At 39.8% G+C, this 21,165-nt stretch overlaps 1 protein-coding gene across 1 annotated transcript in view; it reads right to left on the reverse strand.

The window, feature by feature from the left end:
* The window catches only part of LOC123974099 (interleukin-1 receptor accessory protein-like 1-A), a 107,891-nt gene extending 99,992 nt beyond the window's left edge, over nucleotides 1-7,899 (reverse strand). Inside the window, exon 1 of the mRNA XM_046054537.1 lies at nucleotides 7,815-7,899. The gene's annotated coding sequence lies outside the window, so the exon portion shown is untranslated. The remainder of the gene's footprint in view (nucleotides 1-7,814) is intronic.
* Nucleotides 7,900-21,165: the final 13,266 nt, after the last annotated feature.

Consider the following 21,165-nt stretch of genomic DNA (forward strand, 5'->3'; position numbering starts at 1 on the left):
TACCAGGACATTTTAGAGCACTTGATGCCTCCTTCAGCAGACGAGCTTTATGGAGATGCTGACTTCATTTTCCAGCAGGACTTGGCACCTGCCCACACTGCCAAAAGTACCAAAACCTGGTTCAATGACCATGGGATTACTGTGCTTGATTGGCCAGCAAACTCGCCTGACCTGAACCCCATAGAGAATCTATGGGGCATTGCCAAGAGAAAGATGAAAGACATGAGACCAAACAATGCAGAAGAGCTGAAGGCCGCTATTGAAGCATCTTGGTCTTCCATAACACCTCAGCAGTGCCACAGGCTGATGGCATCCATGCCATGCTGCACTGAGGCAGTAATTCATGCAAAAGGGGCCCAAACCAAGTACTGAGTACATATGCATGATTATACTTTTCTGAGGGCTGACATTTCTGTATTTAAAATGCTTTTTTGTTTTTTTTATTGATTTCATGTAATATTCTAATTTTCTGAGATTTTGAATTTGGGGTTTTCATAAGCTGCACGCAATAATAATCAAAATTATAAAAAATAAAGGCTTGAAATATCTCACTTTGCATGTAATGAGTCTATATAATATATTAGTTTCACCTTTTAAGTTGAATTACTGAAATAAATGAACTTTTGCACGATATGCTAATTTTTTGAGTTTCACCTGTATTTTTCCTCAATAACAATTTAACAAACATTCAATAAATGTTCAGTAAGTGTCTGATTCGATTAATTTTTCTATTAGGATAACTGAGGGACTGAAAAAAGATTTTACTTAATTTTACTCATGCAAGATTTGATCGTTTTGAATGTTCTACCTCAGATATTTTAAGTGATCCACTGTTCGGCAAGTGTTTGTCATATTGTCGTTTTTGGCCATTTGCTGAAACACCTCAAATTTGTTGGGAGCACAGTCTTCTTTGGATACAATGATTTGGGATTAAAAATTGCATTGATAAAATGCAGCATCCAGTGTTATAAAAGTGAAGTACTTGCATGCATATATATACATACATTCAATCAATTTTCAGTTTTGGAGTCCAATTTCTTTGTGTTATCATCCTTCAAAGTCTCACTCTCTGTGTTATTTGGGAAAGAGTGATTCAAAGCCAGTGGAGCAAGTAAGAGCTCAGTATGTCTCGCTGTAGAGCAAATGAAAGCAAGCTTGAGTACCTTCTTTCAATTTACTTTTTTCACCTCTCTTTAGTCACTATCCACTTTCCTCTCTTTTTATATTCCTCTTCCAACCTCTACCCTCACTGGCCATTTTTGCATGAAAGCTCTGCATAAATGTGTACACATAAAGGTGAGTTTCAGCCGGTGGGTAAAGTGACCCAGCTAAACACCACTTTAGTCTAAGTACTGTAACTGCTGACAGTTTAGTCTTTCAAATGACTGAATTAAAAGGACATTCTCTTGAAAGTGACTTTGACAGGCCTGATTTTGTTGACCACACCGACAGCTGCAAAAGTATAGTGTACAGTAAAGTTTACTGAGAAAGTGCTCTGGGTAGGATATTCGGACAGAGAGACAGACTATAGACTATGAAAGAAAGAATAAGAAAGGTATCAGTGGAGTTGGATCTCTGCTATGTCCTGAGAAAGTGTCAGCGTCAGTGAGGTTATCAGTAAAGAGAAATCAGTGGCGGTGAGTACAAGCATCCATTGTCAAGTATGTCTTCACCTGTTAAGTCCACACATAATTTTGCCCTCTGATTTGTCTGTAAAAACTAATATAGATGATATTTCAGGTCAACATCATTGCAAATATGCAGGTTTTAGCTAAACCGCTAATTTGCACCCATAGTCCCAACACAACCAATACTGACAAATGTATAAAAACCATCACTCTTGATCACCGTGATTTTCACGCAAAATGCAAATGAGAAAATCATGTCTGAAACTACTATTGCATCACCCTATCCATGCTACACACCTCTGTGAAGCTAGGAGGCTCAGCTAGAACATCACATCCACACCAAACACACATCAAACACCAACCATCTAAATGAACTTATATCTGTAATCACTGTACATGGCTGCAGTTATTGCCATCCAGATATCGCTCATCTCTTCCTACACCGCAGTCCGACCACTCTAAAGAAAGCTCAGCTCCAGCTCTGATCAGCTGTGTAACTCATATCACTCAAATCACAAAACTCACAGTTATTAGCCGGATAATAATAACAATAAACCCACCAATAGACCTATACAGTTATAACCGCTGACTGACTTCTGCCAGTTTTGCTGTTTTCAGTCCAAAAAGAGCTGTTTTCTGTGCGTGAAAATATTGCCTGGGCCACCATCTTGGTATTGTGCAATACCTGAGCTGTTAAGTTTAGTTTCTCTTGTCAAAATGAAGGAGAGAAGAAGTGCTGCTTTGGAACAGATGGCCTTTATCGTTGTCTAGTGGCCGACTCGTAGTAACTACACTGACATCCAATACACCAAACGATTTATCTGCTCAAGACAAGTTCATAGAAATGTTGATCAACAATCACCGTTTTTATCAATATTTCAATGTATTGGAAGCCTTATGTTATTTGGAACGTGGTAGTATGGACAGAAACAATGTTTTGAAGAAAACTCCCAATAAAAGTGAACATATTTTCCTTTATTGCATCTCCATTTACTCTTTAATAGAAAAATAAATAGGTTCACTTACAGTTGATTCACATTCCTTAGCTTCTGACCATTCAAAGGAGATCTTTTGAAGAATTATGTATCTAGGCCTAATGGTTAATTTTGGGTATTTTATTTTAGGTGTTTTTCCTGGAAATAGGTGTCTGTTTCCAAGTGGCTTACGTGTAATAAAAATAAGGTAGGAAATTAAAAAATGGAGGAAATGTATCACAACTCACTTATGTTCAACTGGATCTTGCGGATCACCCCGGTGCTCTACACAAGTGGTTCCCAAACACCAGGCTGTGGACTGGTACAGTGCTACAGAACATTGCTTCCACACTGAAGAAAATATTATGATTTGCCAAAAAAAGGACAGAATAATACTTAAATAACTTTATGGGCTACTTGGGCAGTTAAAATTGGTCTGTCTGAGCTGCATATTTCCTCGCCCCTCCCTGTCACTCAAACAATTGGATATACATTTTGAACTAAAGAGGTTCATTAGTACTTGATCAGCTTGTGCGGAATCAAGAATGTAGGGGATATAAAAAACCTAAGGTGTTCCAATCCCCAAGTGGCCAGTCTGCAAGAACATTATGCGAAAAAAGGTTGGGGACCCCTGCCCTATACTACATTTAATTTATAGCTTCTGATATACATGGAAAATTAACAAGCAAAAAAACATCCTGGGTTAACAGGTAACACCTGACGGCTGTACGACAACCACTGGAATATTACATTGTTTAGATCATCTTAATCTACACCTCTAATAACCCTGCTCATTCCAAACACTGTTTACAGTATTGACAGTAGAAGAAACTCTAAATTATATTAGTGCTCTTAACCTTCGTATCATCACAGGGCTTGACTATCATTTAGACCCATAAGCACAAATGCTTAAAGAGATCAAGCTTCAGGGTCTTCAAACCAGCATGTAAATGCCATCGTCCTAATTTGTGAGATGGAAACCTGATTTATTGCACATGTTTGGCTATTCTGAAGTGCAGTTAATCAAGCAGTATTCTCTTTGCGCTGTTTATTGTTCCTTTATTGTCAATCAATGTGACAAGGAGGAGATGGTCTTTTAAAACGTGACCTCCCCCAAATATCAATTCCAATAGTTCAGTGATGAAAACTATGTGAGTGTGTGTGTGTGTGTGTGTGTGGTGGTTGAATTAATGAATAAGGTCTCAACCACAACCTATCGTCAACCTTTCCTGCAACAGGGACACAAATCACTGACCTGTCCCTTCTGCTGTGATCTGAGTTTTTTCATCAGACGACAGACTAAAAGCTTCTATTCCCTGACAAAACTGTATTCTACATCTATGCATTATTATTTTGTGACTGTATGCGTCTGTGAATAATTGAACATTTTGAACCCATGAGTCAATATGTCTCAAATGAATCCTCGGCTCCCACATCAAAATGATTATTTCTAAACAAACCGTGTTTAATCGACTGCATGCCTCCACGGCACCCTCCATCTGGAGGATGCTGTGTGACAGCTTCTCTTAAATTACAAATATCAATCTGTCACAGTGGGAGCTCAGCTGCCAGTGGCCTCATGGGGGTCCACGTCAAAGCAACCAGCCATCAAAACAAAGCCATCAAAACGCTGCACAGCGCTTGCTGGTTGCTTAGTTCTGAGACAACCACGTTCAACACCTGATCACAGCTCCACTAAAATGACCAAATAACTGAATAGCAACGGCTCGTGGTACACATACCCAGGTTGATGTTAAACATTCCAGAAAATAAAAAGGAAATCACAGCTGAGCTGAGCTGGATTCTGTGAGGAACTGAAGCTGGGCCAGTGTGTGGTCCTGGGTCAGCTCTGTGTGGCTCCACCCCTCTCTTCCTCCATGGCAAGGACCGACAGACGCTAGCACCAAGGGCTCCCAATCTGCTGTGTGATCAGTGATACTCTCCCTAAGCGTGTTCCCCCTCCTCATCACCGGCTGTCTGCCCACTGCAACACCAACACTTACACTCCATCCACCCGCTTATTGATACACTTCCCTGCAGGATCGCCTTCGTGTGCTCCTTGGGAAAGCAATGGGTCTGCGGGGTGGCCTAATTCAATCACCGTTAGGGGGAAACACACACATCATTCATCACCAGCACAGGACTAGTCCAGGAATACACTCTACCAGCTCTTCATTATTACTAGATGACCATTAACACACAAACAAATTGCCTTGATGTGGGAACTGAGCAGATTAGTGAACCTGATAGGGGTTATCATGCACTGTTATCATGTAAAGATATTTTAAAATACACTAAATACGCGCACATGATGCACATAAATAGATATTGAGCAAAGGTGATCACAGAAAAGCAATGCAGTCAATTATTAGGTGCACAGTAGACATCATGACTCCCCCTAGGGTTATTTTATTTTCTCTTGGGCTGTATATCGGTTCCCCAACTGTGTTTATAGCAGGCATGGTGTGCGCCCTGTGCAATACAGCAGGCCCAAATGGGTGTTTAACCCAGTGGAATCCAAATAGAAACTGTAGCAGAAGAAATGCTTTTAGTATGCATAATCATCAGGATTCAAATTTTGAGTCTCAGTTTTACTTTACTCTAACATTTATAAAATGCCACTGCGAGTATATAAATGGCCCTATCACTGTTCTGTGTATTACTTAAGTATATTTTAACACATGTTTTGTACATTTTATACACAACAAGAAAAGAAAAAGTATTCTGTGATTGCATTTTCTATTTATTCCTAGCATTAAAGAATGAGAAGATATACTTTCCTTCAGACTAAAGATTGTATAAGCAGCATTGGCAGACAGAACTGACCCTCAAGTAATTCCTGTTTGTAATGTTGTTGGAGTGCTTTTCTATAGTATATATATGTCATTTGTACAAAAAAAAATTCTCACATGGCCAAGCCAAGCACCACTTCATGATGAACAGTTAATGGATTTTAATGCCTCTCGGTACACATGATGATGCCATTTAAAGCAAACACTGCAATGCAGGGTCAACACTGAAAGAAAACACAAGGCACAGGTCATATAATATACCATGAGCAGTGAAGCAAAATGACTTGATGTGTCCATTAAAATAGGTAAGATGTCATATGTATGAAGCATAATGTCACACAGGTGGCTTGTATTCTCAAAGTCCTCTCCAAATGTAAAAACGGTTAGAGCTCATTTCAAAGACTGCTTTCTTATGACGCACTGTAAAGCTATATGTTGACTAGTGACAAACACAGAGTGTCATACAAGCATGTGACTCGGTAACTACTCAAATATTTAAACATGAAATGTAACGGAAGCCAAAGACAGTTACTGCAGCCACTGAACATTTCAATTTACAAAATCAGCCCAGAGTTGACAAAGGAGCTGTCTGCTTCAGCACCACGGACAGTTCCTGTCATCTTCTCTATGATGAGGCGCTGCTTGCAGCAACGACAGCCTGCCAGTTTTATCTGCTGCACTTTGTAACATCAGACAGAAGTGACTTTACGAATTCATTAATGCAAGGCCCTGTGCTCATAAAAATACACCGGAAATCCAGAGTGACACACAGACATATTCTTTCATGAGTTCCTATTGTTTAACAACTTGAATTGGAGATGTGGCTCACCTCCAAGTGGCCTCTGGCATGTCGTCTCTGCCAGCACAAGTAAGATATAGGTCGCCTGACAAACTAAGAAAACCTGTCTGCGGTATATAGGGCCGGGCTTGGTGTTTTCTCAAAATGCAGTCCAGTAAGCAATCAGCGAGACAGCACTGGTTGAATTTAATTGTGTTTCAAGAACCTAAATTGTCTCTCGTGTGTGTGTGTATAGAGAGATAAATAGGGAGACAGAGAGGGGAGAGAGAGCCTACCTTGACACAAGCATGCGCTCACTTACAGCACATGTTCAAGATGAGCCCAACAGCCACTGACCAACAGACCACCAACAATCTCTCTTCAAAACGACTTGCAGCAGGGTCGAGCAAACATAACATAAAAAAAGAATATTAAGTAAGGTTTACAATTCATGAGGGTTGCCACTAAGGCTCAAAATGGTCCGGCATTTCTGATTCAGGCGCACTTCCAGAAATAGGATCATCATCAATCATCGCTCAGATTCCTCTGTAATGCGTCGGTATTCGCACGGTTCCACCCAAGGGACCGCGCTGTTGTCCTCATGGGAAACTCATACACCAGGTCGAAATGGCAAGAAAACGAATAATGTTAGAAAGCACGCCGATGAAGCATCGAGCTGTCATTCCAATACATTTAAATGAGCGTAATAATATGGATAAGTTTTGTCTGGGCAACAAAAAAAATGACAGCGTGTGCGCGAGCTTTGGCATCTCATGTAGTCTGTGTCTCGAATTTAGACTCTGCAACTACAGTGACGCACAAAGAATCATTTCAAACTCAATCACTGGGAGTGTGTGGGGGGGAGTGTGTGCGGGCACGTTAGACACACAAACACACACATACAGTGAGAGTAGAGATAGAGAGAGAGAGCAGGAAGAGTTGATTTTTTGGCGCAACCATTAAAAAACTTGGGTCTATTTTATTGTAAAATTGTATGCTATAGTACACACCGCAGCCTCCATATAAAGACAGGGTTGTGCATATAATAAGGCTTACTGGTGGGCTATCTTCAGGGAAAGCTGCCGCTTCGTTTACACCTTTATCTAAATCCTCTCCTTAGTGAGCTCCAGTGAGCCCGCGGGCCGGTGTGTGAGACTGCACTGCAGAGGGCTTCTCCGGCATCTCCATTATTGAGCTCATGAGCAAACACATCGTGAGCCAAATATACAAAATAGGGGCACTGAGTCCACTAAATGAGAGACTCTGAGATTTCCTCTCACATTGCGACACATGCCATTAGTTTGAATATTTATCTATTGCTTTCCTGAATGTTGTAGTCTATAATAAATTATATTCGACTTCATCTCATTGCTGCAGCCCTGGCAGGTGCTGAACTTCTCCTCCGTAAAGCGCTTGACTGGCCCAGAACCTTTTTAAAACTGACCAATATCCCCTCTCCACCACCGTGTTTTTTCTGGAATAACTGCTGCAACTGTCCGGCAGATGCTCAGAGTCATAGGCGATCAATTCATTGGCGCAATAATAGAAGAACCAGTTAAATTGAGGTCTGCGAACTTTATCAAATGCTTAGAAAAGCCGTGTTAAGGTTGGTACAGGCAAGCCAAGAGGAAAATTGGCCTACCTTCAACTCGATTCCAAAATGGTACGACGCCGTTTGTCAGTCAGTGGGGAAGGCTTTGGAGATCACAACTCCAGGTCAATAGAGAAAACACGTTTCCATAAAATGGGTAGAAGCCAGTGGTAGTCTGTGTTTCGGCGAGGTCACCCATTCAGCCAGTCGTCCAGTTTAAATCCAAACAGAATAATGGAGATCTTGTCTCTGTCATTTGGGGGAGAAGTGCGCCAAGCGCTCTCCTACGCAGATGTGACTTTGCGCGCTTGAAATAAAGCGTGTGATGGGTAGAAATAAAATAAAAAACACTACTACAACCAATAAAAAAATGTATATCAAAACGATTGGGGGCGAAGCTGGCAAATGGTCTCCCCCTCCCAAAATCTAACAGCTGACTTTTACGCAAATCGTGCCCAATTACTAATCCTCTCCTGGGTTCTTCACCATCTCAGACTCACTAGTTGGTGCGATCCCCACTCAGCAGCGGCGCGGTGGAGATGGGAAAAAGAAATGTATGTATATAAATGGCCAGATCCGATGGGGGTTTCCTCCACTGCTCCGCTCTGTAGTTGCAATGCACACGACGAGGAGGATCTCTCCCCGGTCCTAGTGCACCACAGACCGTCCCTTGCTGGCTCTAAGACACGCCGCGGCTGCACCTGCACTTTGTCATTTCCATCGATAGAGCAGTAAAATGGATGAGGGGAAAAGAAATTCCAGCACACACCTATAACTCAACTCAAAGCTTCCACGCTGAAGAGAACATGATGTGCAAAAAAGGGTCCTTTGTTGGAAGAGAGAGAAGGGGATATGGGTGAGAAAGCTAGAGCAAAAAGAAAGAAAGGTTTGAAGTAAAAAAGGGAGAGAGAGCAAAAGACAGAGGACATAGACTTAAAATTGAACCCTCAATATAGGCCTAATTAGTCCCTCATACCATTGATGTCCCAGCTCATGAGAGGAGAGCTTGTAATAAAGTCTGAATTCACAATCACATTAATGTTAAATGACTGTGCAAATCAAATGATTCAGTGCAAATCCAGATGGGGTCCTATTAAATGGCATCCTCCTTTGAGATTCATGAGTTTGTCTTGTGGCATAAAGCAAAACACAGAGGTGATTGACATCAACAGCAATATGGAAATCAGGTTTGTTGAATCTTTGAATCATGCAGTTAGCAACTGATGAAAGGATCCTGGTAAAAGTGTTGTTGGTGGTGTTTATCAAAGTGGTCTGGATCCTTAAAACAAGACAAACTGTGGCCATTTTTCAACTGAATTATCTGCACTCAATAGACTTCCCCAGCAAAATTATAAGAACACACAGGGAAAACAGCTTATATTTGGGGCAATTTTAATGCAGTAGTGGTGGGACTGTAATTCTGCTAGAAGTCCATCACAGGACCTGAAGCAATTAAGAGAGATGGTGCTGTTTATGCAGAATGGGCTCCTAGTCATAGGACCCTATTAGATTCAGACTCAGAGTGGTATTAGTGGTACTATTAGATGTATGTAAAAAACTAAAATACACTTGCAGTCAACATGGCAAGTAATCACATCCCTGGAAGATTAATACATTTATTTCTTTTTTCCTATTTGCACACTAGAGATGCTGACAAAAACTGACAAACATTTGTACAATTATTAAAAGCCTGAATTACTCTGCATCTAGACTGAGTACAGATAAGTTGAACTACAGCGGACTTCAGGAAGAGAAGAATCTTTCTAATGAATTAATCCACAGACACAACATATCAATTATTCTCAACTAGGTGAATCTGAACATTTTAACTTTAGTATTTGAGATTTATACTTGGTTCTTGGTTCTGTAATTTGTCTGTCTGCTTTGGTATAAAACTGAAATGATGCTGTGATGTAGCATCAGATCAGTCCAATCACTTACAGATTTCCAATAAAGGGGTGTGTTGGAACAGTAAAATACTTCCATGAAGGTTGGGCTCCTGTAACCTTGCTCATGTCTCCTCAGAGATCCCACCTTGCTCCTGAGAGCAGAAATCAAAGCACTGGAACAGCCTTCATGATAGCGGACCGGAAACGATTAAGCGAGAAGCGACGGATGATCAAATAAGGGAATTGGCATGTACTCGGTGACAGGGGAACAGAATTCGACACAACACCTGTACCAGGGCTCAGCCTGCCAGCTGCTGCCAATCAAACACTGACACAAGCACGCCCCTCCAGTTGGCTTCGACAAAAATTTGTATTTGTGATATTTCCATTTTTCTTCCTTTTAAGAGTATAATATCATAAACAACACATTTAAAATGTTGACACTATTTTTTAACTTCAAAAGAGATGACTTTAAAGGCCTTGCACACCCATGGTGATTTAAATATTTTGGCTGATTAGACCTCTTCTCAGAACTGTGTGGGAGCGTATGTGCTTGAATTAGTTCTTGCTATTAGTTTCGTAGCACCTGTTAGGGCTGGACCAATTACACCTTTATCTTTTTTTTTCAGTACATTGAGTCCAGTGACTTCACATAATTCTCAGCATAGCTCGGCCGCATTCAACCTGAGCAAATGTTTAATCTGCCAGATATAATAGAACACCTGTGTAGGTGTGCAGGTACAAAAACAATAGTGAATGATTCAGTTCTTGTATTCATCCCCAGTGGTGGTTTAGTATCAGTGGTGAGATACAGCCATTGTTGGCACGTACATCCTACTAATTTATGTAATTGCTGCCTGAAAAAAATGTCTCTCTCTCACACAAACACACACACATACACGAGAAATAAATAGTGAAAACTAGAGTGATTTCATATTCACTTGAGTAATACATAAACACTGTACTACCCTCTCTCTCTCTTTCTCTCTCTCGCTCTCTATTTTGTGTGTGTGTATCGTCTGTTTGAGGCTGATTTAACATGTTGTTAAGATATAAAGATATAAAAGTGCCCAACAATAATAGAAAATTTGAGGGATTGTACCAAAATCAGGACAAGACCCAACCCAGCATAAACTAAGCAAAGTATGCATTGGTACAGTTTTCATAGTATAGTCAGTTTCAAAAATTTCCGTAATTGAAATTCACCACTCCAAATCAATTACAGTTACAAGATTCAAAGGCCATGTTACAGGAGCCAAATTTATAGACTTTTGCAATGCATTTCACACAGTAAATTATTATTATTTTCTTGATAAACCATCTAGCATCTTTTCACTCCAGGAGGTAATTTTTCACCTCAGTGTATAAATGAGACAGCTGTCTTCTATATGTTGAACCAAATCATTTCCCCCTCTTCTAACCTCCACTCTCTACATGACTTGATGCCACAGACTTACCTATCCATCACAGGAAATGTAAACAAATAGAAATGCAAACAACTCTAACAAACTCTCCTTTCACGTCTGTTATTTGCTTGTCTACAGCATGTTGTGCAGATCTAGAGCAACAATGATTCTGGGAAGCAAACATCTCTTACTGTTGGATTTTTTGGGTGAGGGATTAAGCACATAATTGAATAACAACCAACTATTGTCTCTGAAGAATTTATTAATAAAAAGAGAATGACAGAGAAGTACTACAACGTTAATCAGCTGGGCCAGAGGTTCTGTCTCCCAGGACATTCACTAATGTCTGGCCCCAACTAAAGGTATGCATAATCATTTACACAGTCTAGGTTTCTATGTTTTGGAAAACAGAGATCCTCTCCCGCCCTTGAATGCACATTTAAGCAGAAGAGAAGAACGGCATGAAAGAAAAACACCAAAACAATCTCACAGCTCTGACCTAAACCCTCGTAAATATGAACAGACTAACATAAGGAGTATAGAAGAAGAAATTGTAAGGATAAAAAACACAATACATATATATCTATAAGGCATAACAAAAATAGTATATTGAATAAAAGTTTTTATTGGAAGAACAGATCTGAAACAGCTGATCATAACTCATTCATCTAAAACAGCCACACCAACCACATGTCCCTGTGTGGCATTTTGAGTTTGACTTTTGAGGATTTTTTTTTGCTTTCCTTGACTCTCTAATAGCATTTTGTTGTCTTACCGTGATCTGTTGTTATGCTGCAATGCAGTAAAGCTGCTATAAAGCAGTTTTAACAGAGTCAATCCAGTAAACTAAAATAAAATGAAAACAGAAGCTGACACAGAATATCTATTTGGGATGTCAATCATTTAAGAACACATTAAGCCATAAGTAAATTACTCTCAGATAACAGCAATGGCAATGACGTTCCACAAAGACGGCTAGAAAAATAAAACAGCTCCAGGACATATAGCATGAGTGAACGCCAGACGCACCTGTGTGTTTGTGTGTCAAAATGAGGACAAAACACCTCTTTATCAAGTCCCATCAGCATCTGTGGTGTCTATAAACTAGATTGGAAAGAAGAGGGCTGTCTTGTATAACAACACTTGCCCAGAGCTCAGGAAACTCGTCACAGACGTATCTGCCTCCACAGTTTTTTCTTCAGTATGAGTAGGTACCTGACCGTTATCCGTCATGCAGAAAATATAGAGCCTGACTGATATGACATAAATCCTCCTCTTCATTCTCCTTTAAAAAAATCTCACTCACTCACTCACTCACTCACTCACCCACTCAGTTGTTCACTCACTCACTCACACTCTCACTCACATATTGCTGCCTGCTGAATATTCAGTAGATAAATGGTGCGGTGCACGAGTGGTGCCATAGAAACTGCTGAGAGATCACAGGACCTCATCACATCTTACTCCCACACTTCTTTTTTTCTGGTGCTGCATTGTCCAGTCTCCTTCTATTAAATGGTTCCTCTCAGCAGCTTCTTTGACAGTACACTAAAAGCTCCATAAAAAAGCTCTCAATAATTCCACAAAGTTACCAACTTTGCTTTAAAGAGCAATATCTTGCTTTAGCATCATGTCCCACTTTCCACGTTGCGCAGGCAGAAATAGACTTTGCATTAGAGTGCAATCAGATAAAGAAACAATCTATTCCTTGATCCAAATTGAAAATAAGAAAAATAATGTGAATTGTCATTGGGACACAGATGTAGCTAGATGTAGTCAAATTGATTCTAACATTAAAGCCCTCCGCCTATTCCTTGTTTTCCTGAACATTTTATAATGGATAAAGACATTTTTCACACCACAAGTGGTACGATTCAATACATTCAAATCCACTACTGGATCCCAATGAAAAGTAGGTAAATGCATTATGTGGGTGCTCATACTAAGGCATTATAGTTTATCTATTAATAACTTTTAACCTTTTTTCAGACATTAAACATGGCAGCGTAGCAGACTGTAAAACAATACTGACATATTATCACCTTATAAAGTTATAAGTTAAGTATAGGCTACAATGGAACTGGACATCTTGAATAGGCAAGAAGAGGTGCAAAATAATCACAACCAAAATCAGTTATGAATGACTTTTTTGCACTAATTATTGTCAAATAGGACATAGCTAACCATTTTGCATCTCAGGATAACAAAATGATTCCCTGTCCCTCATCCTTTCTGCCTGTCATTTGTCTGTCTTCCCTATAATCTCTCTTACTGTGATACATGCACACACACGCATGGACAAACACACACACACAGGCACACAGACAAGCAGATGTTTCACAGAGTGTGCTGACTGATACATGCCCATTGCCTAATTGCAGGTTTATAAAATCTGCAGGTTCCGGGTGCCAAGCAGTTTCCAAACGGATGCCAAGCGGTTGCTGTGACAGCAGGTCTTGACCTTCCTGTAATTGTAGAGATGATGCCATTTCCCCTGCTCATCTGGTATGCACATCTGTGCCAGCACAAAACCACTGACAGCCAGAGCACACAATAGAAATAAAACCAATACATCAGAATGAGAGTCAGATTATTGTTATGGGTCCCTCGGAGGTTTACTTTCCAAAATGTTAATTATTTTTTCAAAACCTTACCTTTATGCCTGATTTGCTCTATCAATAATTGATACTGATATTGCCAACTACATCTGCGACCATGAAAACATGAAATACTAACCCACACAAGGAATTCATTGGTTCTGGGATAGTTGAAGACATTTTCTTGTTCTTGATTATTTCATCGTTTTGGCCTTTTCATCCCCTTGATGTTGTGATCATTTTCATTGGCAACTGGCAAACAGCTTTCCTGATCAGAGTGACATGACCTTCGCTGGACAGTTGGACAATCCAGTACAGCTGTCTGATGTTGTAGTGTCAAATGACATTAATGACATGCAGTACCTGCAGTATGTGCTTTATCTCTCAATTTTTTTTTACCTACTATATTTTCTGTTTTGCATCAAATTACCAAAGCAAATTCCTTGTATGTGAAAACTTACTTGGCAATAAAGCTGTTTCTGATTCTGATTCTAATGATTCAGATTCAGATCAGCTGGTGTATCGAAGAGAAATTCAATGTGGAGTCTAATTTTACAGAACAATGTACAGAACAAGAAATGATTAAGTTTAAGAGAAAGATGAAGGGCAGGACACACAGTGGTTTTTATTCAGAACAAATTGTCTGTCTGGGCTTTTACAAAAATGTCCCACCCACAGCTGGAAGTTCACAATCTAAAAACACCTATCATGTAACAGTTATTGTGGCATTGTGGTGAGATTTAGTTATGACACAGAAAGTCTTGGAACACAGCCTACATGTTTGATATTTTAATGTAACATTTGTAGTGTTTCCTTCTGCTTCAGGTGTTCAACACACTTGAGCATAAAATGACATTTTCCTCTTTGACGTCAGTAACTCGCTTCCCTTTTCTTCTCATGGCTAAAAATGTTTGTTTTGTAAAAGGACTTTGCAGGAATAATCACTGTATTAGTCTGCACTTTTTCACTGCCTTGTTGTATTTTTTCTTTGCGCTGAGAGTTTTTGAGAAGGTAGAGTAACATTCATGGCATTGTACAGCTTAGCTTCTTTCCACATGCTGACTACTGCTAAATATTTCATCAGGGAACTAGATTTTCTCCCTCTGCAGCTCACCAACAAACATACTCCAACCCACAAAATTATCACAAGAACTAAAACACTGTGAAAGCCAAATCTCTTCAAAACAGCGAGGAGGAGAGGAGAAAAGAGCTCAGTGAGTAGAACTCTGAAAACTCTGCTATGAAGATACTTTTGTGAGTGCCTGTGGTAGGAATGCTGAGACACTTAGGAGGAGCATAATGGTACACGCATAGGTGCAAGTGCAGTGGAAAACGGCATAGGTGAAACAGCCTGACTTCAAACCAAAAGTTAATTTAAAAAAGAAAAAAGAAATTAAATTGTTTAAAAAAGCTCAGGCAGTGTGCTGACAGGTGTGCTTAAACATGCCCTAGGTGATAAACATCTCAAAGTAAATAATAATTCCAATAGTAAAATAAAATTGCACATATCCATCATATTCTTAGTTTACACTGAACCTGCAATGATGGATTTTTGTGGCCACTTGCTGAAACAGAGGAGCTATTAAAGTCCAGGAATTTATAACTGAATTAAAATGAATTAATTTACCACTGATGTGAAGAGGTGTCAAATGCACATTTAAAGAGGTTACTTCCCCACACAAAAGACACAAAAAAAGGAGGGAAAACCAAATCATGCCTGTATGTGAGCTGACTCAGCAGGGATGTATTAAATGAGAAAATCTGATCTAGAGGAGAAAACATATCTGAAAGCAATACAGAATGCCTGAAAGCCTTACTGCAATATAAGCTATTATACTGCCTCCTGAATTTTGTTCCCCTTTACATAAAATACATTTCCACCATAAAGTGATGCAAAGAAAAGTATGCAAGTTTGCTGACCATACTTAGTCATAATTGAGATGGCTTTTCATCTCTACATGCGTTAAGAGTTCAAAAGTTTAATGTTTAAAAAGTTTAACTGGCCGTGGTTAATGTCACAGAAGGCAAACTCATAAAATGCACCAACCTCACTCTAAACTAAATTGAAAAGTTGTCAGCCTTACAACATTGATATATCTTGTTAGCAAACAGTTGCTTATATACTGTTGGGGATTTTCAGCATATGGTCAGGTTTGGTTATTAGCTGAATATCAAAGATATTCTAGAAATATATATAAAACTATTACAGTAATATTCAAAATTATTATGTGTAATTAATAAATACGGGGCAACACCCTGGAATCAGGGACCAATAACTAAATATAAGTAGTATTATCAGTCTAAAAAAGGGTTTGTCCACCTGTAGCTGGCAAACAGAAAAGGATGAGTCCGTACACTGGCCGTGGCAACCAACACTTACTACAACATTATACACAAATAATCACAGGCAACGACTTCTTAAAATTATAATAGGATTTATTCAACTCAAGCATAGATCAATGATCAACACCTTTAGCAAGTAAATCACTATTAACTATTCCAAGCAAAATGAAATAAAGCCAATAAACAAATCATACAACAGTGTGTGTGTGTGTGTGTGTGTGTGTGTGTGTGTGTGTGTGTGTGTGAGTGAGAGACAAAGGAGGGGGAGAGACTAAGAGAGGGCGGTGGATCCGACCACATGGGTGGTTGCAGATCTGGTTCAGAATGGGCTCGAGGCCAGCTGATTTTGGAATCAAGGTGGCGGTTCAAACCATGCGTTTTCAAGATCAAGATGGCGGAAAATCACTCTCGTTAGCTTCAGAGATCACATGGTGTGTGCATGTGGGGTTAGTAAGCAGAAGGAGGAGAGAAAGGCACAGAGGAAAGCTATATACAATATACCACAGTCTATCCTACAGCCACCAGCGGTGAACGTTCATTCAGCAGCGGTTGCTGGCTTTGGATTAGATAGAATGTGAACTTGTATCTGTTCTCAGACAACAGAAGCCAACACCAAAAATCCTAATTACTGTTGCAAACACTCAGCTACAACTTTATCAATGAGAGGGACAGTAGTGAACTTGCATTCAGCAACCGTGTTCCTTGGCTTGATAAAAATACTGATATGTTTTCACACAGTAATAGGAACAAAGCGGTCATGGTCCAGCGGGTGGTACCGGACACAAACAACATGCGTATACATCACAAAATGGCTGTACTTCCTGGGATTACTCCGCCCCCTGAAAGCTTCAACCAATACAAACCTTTGGTTTAGTTTTAAAGTTAGAGTTCACAGGTAGGTGTGAATTAACTGACTAGGGGCCATCTGGGCTTTCCATTGTTCTCTGATCCACTTTATGTAGACAAGCCGCATGGCCAGGCTTTGGGGAATTCAACAGGCCGGGGTCAGGCCTGTAGGATGTCACAAGGCCCATTCTTGGTTCTACCAGACTGTGAGGCCCAACAATACACATCCAGCAGTTAGGGAGCAACACACATAACAGATGACTCCAAATGCCACCTGATGAATGTGAGTACAATAGTCACTCTCCTTTTAGCTCTATTTTCTCTCTAATAACTCCTAAGCGAAATATCAGGCCCAAAAACTGCTAAATGCCCTACCTGCTGGGCTGTAGAGTAGCTACAGGTAGAGCACTTGCTACATGAAGTAGTGTACATTAGGGGTTAAAGCTTTATTGCTAAAAACAGCTACCTGCTGTGGCTGAAAACACTTGAGAACGGTAAGAGTGAACCAAAACAGACTGACAGCTAAACAGTCGGCTGCAACAAGCTATAAAGCAGTGTAAGGCCGAAGAAATTTATAAACTTGGGTGATAATTCTCTTTAGGTTCATCTCCACAAGCAACCCCTTTCACATTGTCACACTGTTTTCAAATTGTCATTTTATACATTATTATAAAAATAATGATTAATGATAATATCTATGGTTGCTTTGAAATAAATACATGTTATACAAATGGTCAAGACTATGGGAAACTATCAACAAGCAGCTACACCATAAATACATTTGCAATTTTTATTTTATTTTATATGCTGGTATATGAGTGTTATATGAGTGTGGTAAAGATTTTTAATCATTTTGAACTAGACGATGATACGATTTGTAAGGAAACTTCGTCTATTTAAATGATCTTGAGGTATGGAGTGAGTGTGCAGGCGCTACTCTTTTTCATCAACGCTGAGACACTTGTCAACATCATTAGTCAGTCTCATTAAGGTCTCCCATCTAACCTGAATTATACATCAAACAGCCAATCAAGAGCTTGCATCCAGAGCTGTCATGGGAGCATTCCTGATGATTCCCAGTTGAGGTCTATCCTTTTAATCAAAGGCTCTTTCCACCAAGCATATCTCTGACTCGGAATTAAAACTCAGAGTCTGACTTGAGCAGGCTGAAATATGTTTCAGGAGACGCATTTAGTGCTGCTTGCAAGTGCTCTACCGAGAGCGTACATTGTAACATCAGAATGAGTTCCAAGGCTTCAGAGGAGAGGACTTCTGACCATGAGACTCATGCTATGCTCCTCACAGCTTAAGGAAATGTATGGCTTACTTAAAATATTCTGTGCTCTGCTTATATTTGGTCAGCATGGATACACTTGACATCTGTAGAAAAGCTCAATAAGTCTCAATAAATAATTTCTTCAAATCTTACACCATATATTATTACTGATGCATCCACTTCCCTAAGTACAGTCTTTTCGCTGGTGAAAAGCTACAACTCTATTTGAGCAGAAAGGTATCAAATGTTCAAATTTTAGCATTTTTTAAAAAGTAAAATGAAAAAGTGAACACAAGAGTGCGTCTACTTGCACAAAGTAGTTTGAAAGAGGAAAAGTAGAAATAAAAATGTACAAGGGTAAAACTGATGAAATATGGAAAATAAGTGAGGACGTCAATGATCAGTAAGTTATTGTTTGGACTAAAGAAGTAAGTCTCAGGCGAGAGTTCAACTTTGCTGGTGTTTAATTGTCCTCTATTTGAGTAGAGGTTTACAGTACTTTAACACAGTTATCACAATACATGCAGGACTAACAGCATGCAAAAAATACAGTAATAAAAGTAAAGCATTTGGAGTCATTTGCTATCTCATGTCTTTAAACTCTCTCACTTTTAACACAAGGTTACTCAACATTCTTTTAATCACGAAACTCCTCCTTGGAACATCAACTTTGTCTGAAAACAATTGTCTCCTCCCTGTCCCTCCCTATCGCCTCTAGTGTTCATTAACATAGAAATTGATGAGCCACAATTGATGCTCTAAAGCAAAGTTCAGACAGCAAGGTCAGCCAAGAATCAGTAATTAAGCCAGTTCTTAAAGTGTGGCGGATATGCTTATTAGTAGTGCAGGCCAGGACTCATCCACATAGAACTGAAAATGGAAATAAAATCCATCTCACGCCCGGAGAAACCTGCAGGACGTCGGCACTCAGCGTGTAAAACAATTACAGACTATTACATACGGCATAGAGGGTTGAAAGTGGACTTTGCTCCAACTGTCTCACACCCTGTCTTTTGAGAGACACAAAGGCTGTCTCATATTGTGTGCTTATAAATGTACATGTCTGAATCTGTCTGTCTTCAGTTTTCATACAACAATTCCATCATTCATGAGAGAGAAATGTCCCATCTAATGGTGTAGAAATGTCCTAGCTCACCTGCTGCAGGCTCAAAGCAACACGAAATCCATGACCCTTTGCCCTAGTCAGAACAAGGTCTGGCTTCTGATATGCTACTCATATATGCTCAATTACCTGTCATTTCAAGCCCAATTTGGTCCGAATGGGGGAAAAAAGACTAAAGCTACATCCTTACTGCCTTTTTCCTTCTACTGGGTCTCTCCCCACTACTGCTCTCCGTCACATTAAACAGTAATAACAGCAAATGTTTCAATGGTTTGAAGGACAAAAGGGGTGCTTTTAAGTACAGGAGAGATGATTTATTCATTGTTTTAAGCTCCATTGTATCAGAGGCCCTACCACAGGTGGTAGAGGCGGGCTAGATCTGCACTTAAATTGTCTAACAGAGGCGTAGGCAGGAGTGCTACAGTCGCTCTTTTACTCTTTGTGTATCTTTCCCTCTTTCTCTGCCTTTGTCATGGCTGTGTTTTTTGATGCTGTAGCATGAGCAGTTGATGCTGATGTAAGGACATAATAATGTATAATGTAACTTGAGATTTTTATACAATATGTTTTCATTCATTTAGCTTTTGGTCTTAAGGGCTCTCACTTGCCTGGCGAAATACATTGATGTTATTACTAATTTAATCCAATGTGAAACTTTGCATACTGCAAGAAGGATAAACATGAAGACTGTGAATAATTTAGCAAGAAGATGGAAATCACACAGAGAGCAAACCCTTTTCCTCACATAAAATCTCAGACCTCTATCATTCCTACTTTTGCCATGGTTAGTTGTTATAGTATTAGTTTTTGTACAAGGAGATAAAAAAGCTGAATAATAAAATGTCTACTTGTGCTTGAGTGGTTCTTTTTAGGCAGGTGAAGTCTGTATTTGTGTCCCCCCAGCTGTGAAGAGAAGACAGACAGACCGGCAAGCTTTGTTGTCTCACAATGGGTTTTGGACAAACTTGTCACACATACTCCTACTGGAAGGGAAGGGTTGCTGTAACAGCAGAGAACAGCAGAAAAACATTAAGAACTCAGTGACAAAGCAGCAGGACCCACACAGCTCTCGAATGGACTGTCAAATCGGCCCACTCTATACTTAACAGTTAACAGTGAGTTCATGACATAAAATCAGTTTGTTGTTATGTAAAATCCTGGGGGATATTTGACCGCTTTAACCTCTCAAGGTCTGATAACAGTCTCTAATATTGAATGTAATCATTGGTAATGCTGATATTTATTTAGGATCTAATGTCTTTATAGTGCAACTCTATGCTGTTCAGTTCTAACAATTTCCACCCCTAGATAAAGTGTCCTACTCCACCACAACTCACTTTCTATTTGGTTACTTGATGACATTAATGTATACATTCAATATATGCAATAAAAAGGGTCTGCATTGGTGAGGGCATGTTGCTTCAGGTTCCCGTAAGGCAATGAAATACCATTCAGGAAATCCAGTTTGAGTGACAGTTCCATGAGACAGAAGGCTTAGTATATCCCAAAAATCTGCACAGGTTTATAATATTATGAGGTAATCTTTCAGGGTTGTGTATGCATTTGATTGGCTAATGAAGCACCTTACAAGATTATGTAACCTTGCATGAAAGCTGAAAGCTGAAGTTGAGCTAAGTTTAAACGTTTATGATGGATGACTGTGTGTGCTTTTTGATGAGGTTTCTGTGTTGGTGTGACGGAAGCCAGCGAAGCTGTGCAGTGAGTAAACCTCACTCCTCAACACCTTAAGAGACGCACTGCCGACTGACGCTGGGTTTTAGCCTACTCGTCAGCGTGTCTGCCTCCCGTAAGCGAGGTCGCCGGTTTGAGTCAGGACCGTGCAGTACGTTCTCAGGGGCAGCCAGTTACACTGGCACCACTTCTGTGTCAATAAAGTGGTCCCCGTCAAACAAAAGTGGCTG

The sequence above is a fragment of the Micropterus dolomieu genome, linkage group LG07 (genome assembly GCF_021292245.1).
Source record: "Micropterus dolomieu isolate WLL.071019.BEF.003 ecotype Adirondacks linkage group LG07, ASM2129224v1, whole genome shotgun sequence".
In the NCBI taxonomy this organism is placed as follows: Eukaryota; Metazoa; Chordata; class Actinopteri; order Centrarchiformes; family Centrarchidae; genus Micropterus; species Micropterus dolomieu.